The 3,325-nt window shown below is 40.0% G+C and overlaps 1 long non-coding RNA gene across 1 annotated transcript in view; it reads left to right on the top strand.

Moving 5' to 3' along the window:
* Nucleotides 1–2,712: 2,712 nt before the first annotated feature.
* The window catches only part of LOC139775264 (uncharacterized), a 3,019-nt gene continuing 2,406 nt past the window's right edge, over nucleotides 2,713–3,325 (top strand). The window contains exons 1-2 of the long non-coding RNA XR_011718783.1: nucleotides 2,713–2,821; nucleotides 2,919–3,107. This is a non-coding gene — a long non-coding RNA (uncharacterized lncRNA). The remainder of the gene's footprint in view (nucleotides 2,822–2,918; nucleotides 3,108–3,325) is intronic.

Genomic DNA, 3,325 nt, shown 5'->3' with positions numbered 1-3,325 from the left:
TACTCTTCATCAAAAATATTATTTTTCGATTTTCTTAGTTAAAAATCTTGTTCCAGACTTCTCGCGTTAAAACTATCGTGTTCTCCACTGGAACAACTCAGAACAAAATTGTTAAGACCAGAACAGAAGCCTAAAGAGCACTTTACTCTTCATCGGAAATATTATTTTTCGATTTTCTTGGTTAAAAATCTTGTTTCAGGCTTCCCGCGTTAAAACCAGAACAACCAGAACAATGACCACCGCGAAAGTAGAGTCCTAAATAATCAGAGAGGCGCATTCTCTACCCCCTCCATGGTTCCCATTGAGCCCGCACCTGATCTTGCGAGCAACGTAACCTTTGTAGGTATATTTGACACATACTACGTTTACGCGAGTGTTACTTCTGTAGTAACTTACGATAATTCACTCGTTTACGCGGAGTAAATTATCGTAAGTTACTACAGAAGTAACGCTCGCGTAAACGTAGTATTACATAAAGATGCCTTTTCACGTAGACGCTCGACGCTCATTTTCAGCAAGCAAAAATCTTCAGAAATAATATCTTTTATTTATATATATATCCATAAAATATTATTACTTAAAGATATTACTTGAAAATAATTAATATTTTACGTATTTCGAAGTCTATGTTTGATTGTACTGGGACGATTATCGACCCCTACCCAGTGAGAAATACCTCATCAAAACGATATCAAATTGACGTCAAATAGATGAAAATCATCTATTTGACGTCAATTTGATATCGTTTTGATGAGGTATTTCTCACTGGGTAAGAGCAAAAAGTCGACTTTAAGTCGACTTGAAGTCGACTTCTACCGAAACTGACTTGGCAGAGAAGTCGACTTTTTTAAGGACGAAAGTCGACTTGAAGTCGGCGAATATCTCAAAAACCGCCGATTAAAAGTCGACTTTCCGTCATGACAGGAAATCGACTTTCCCGCCAACTTTTAACGTCGATAAAATAAACCCACGTACGTCTGAAGGTCGCTTAGGGTGCCGTCCCATGCAGGACGGAATTTCGGAAAACGGAATCTCGGAATCATTCTGATTGGTTAGCCCCATGGGGCTTGTACTGTGCCCCATGGGGCTAACCAATCAGAATGATTCCGAGATACCGTTTTCCGAAATTCCGTCCTGCATGGGACGGCACCCTTATGTATCTTGAAACGAGGTGAAAATTACAAAAGTCAACGGGAAGACAATGATGACGAGGACTGTGAATGACGACGACGATGACGACGTTTCGTGGCGGTGGTCGATAGCGCGGCGCTTTACGACGTCTTATCGTGTCCTGTCTCGCGGCACGTATTCCTCGCACTCGCGTAAGCTCTGCTCCTCCTCGAGATTCGCCGCCATATTGATGATGCATGACACGCCGCTTAATATAAAATACAAATGACTGCTGGACTGTTTTCCGTCTTTTTATAAGTCGACTATTTAGAAGTAGACTTTCCGTCGACTTCTATAAGTCGACTATTTAGAAGTCGACTTTCCGTCGACTTTTATAAGTCAACTATTTAGAAGTCGACTTATATATATATATATATATATATAGTCGACTTTCCGTCATTTTTAGAAGTCGACTAGAAGTCGACTTATAAAAGTCGACTTGCCGTCGACTTTCCGTCAACTGTGCTCTAAGGACGATTCAGCGACGACGCTGAATATTAAACAAATTCAACTTCATTTCTTTGACGCTAGCGTCAAAGCGAAATCACTATACGTTAACCTTGTTGACGCTCATTTTCAGCGTCTCATGAACGGGCACCTTAAGGGTCGACAGGAGTAAGAGTGGAGACCTCTGTCGGGTTGGCTTAGCTGCGAGTCCGTATTTTATTTATTATACATTTTTTAAGAGCCAAAATGGAAAATCCGGCTATGTACCGGGTTGCGGCTGATCTTACTGATTAAAACGAGCATAATTTTAATGAGATTCGTTAATTAATTTGGCTAAAATTTGGGAAAAACCGTTTTAAAGCAGCTTTTCAGGCTTGCAAAGCTGCTTTGAAACGGGTTTTCCCAAATTTTAGCCAAATTAATTAACGAATCTCATTAAAATTATGCTCGTTTTAATCAGTAAGATCAGCCGCAACCCGGTACATAGCCGGATTTTCCATTTTGGCTCTTAAAAAATGTATAATAAATAAAATACGGACTCGCAGCTAAGCCAACCCGACAGAGGTCTCTACTCTTAAGCCCCTTGCACAATGCCAGGCAACAGGCAATAGGAACAGGGAATAGAAATCAGAAATCATGTATAAATGCAGAATAAACAGTGACACAGGCAATAGGCACAGAGTTTCCGTCACGTTGGAAATTCTGTGCCTATTGCCTGTTGCCAACCAATCATAGCATTCGAATTTTTTAGGTTGTAATTAACGATTTTTTGGTTATTTCCTGTTCCTATTGCCTGTTGCCTGGCATTGTGCAAGGGGCTTTACTCCTGTCGACCCTTAATATATATACGTTACTTTGTAGTTCGCAAACGGAATCAGCTGCGGCCGCTGCGGGCCCAACACTCTTGGTTGTGATTGGTGGCACGGTCAGCCAATCAGCAAGCGAGCCGCAGAATGCGCCTCTCTGATTATTTGGACTCTACTTCTTGCCGCGCGGCCGGCGCGGCACATGTTATTTCACGTCCTGTGCCCTGTGCACACAGTCTCCTCCATTTGCTTTTCGCCGGGACGAGACCGCGTATTAATTGTATAATAACATTATTGCTGTGACCGCTGTGACCATTCTGTCGGGAACTTCTTCTTTGGTGAATAGAAGAATATTAAAGAGAAGAGAAATCCGTATCGAAGCATTATATATTTTATTGGTACAAATATTTTATGTTTTTTTTTAGTACAAATACTATTTTTCATTTAGTTATATAATTTAATAGTTTGATTAAAAATATGTTTATTCGTACACAGGAATCACTTATTTGGCCAGAGCTAACTAAATAATAGACAGTTGATGAAGACCGTTGTCGGGACCGTAAAATTTATCAAGTTTTCTTCTCAAGGAAGAAGTGACATAATTTGTAGACGTATTGTCTAACTACGTGTAGATGACTGCAGTGTAGACACTTCCTAAAAAATTCGTAGCTACGTGCTTAACAGGTATGATATTTTTTATATGTGACACTTCCTGCATAAGAGCAATGTTAATTGCTGCCAGAAATACTCCTCAATGTGTGCAATACATATATATACAGGGTGAGGAAAAAGTCTGAAACCGGTGGAATATCTCGAAAACAAGACATTTTAGGAAAAAAATGCTTTATACATAAGTTGTAGAGCTTCAACAAATGTATCAAACGGTGGTACTTATTTGACCT

The sequence above is a fragment of the Temnothorax nylanderi genome, unplaced genomic scaffold (assembly GCF_030848795.1).
Source record: "Temnothorax nylanderi isolate EJ_2023f unplaced genomic scaffold, tnyl_v1.0 TNYL_tig0095_pilon, whole genome shotgun sequence".
Lineage (NCBI taxonomy): Eukaryota > Metazoa > Arthropoda > Insecta > Hymenoptera > Formicidae > Temnothorax > Temnothorax nylanderi.
This window is presented reverse-complemented; position numbering and strand designations above follow the sequence as displayed.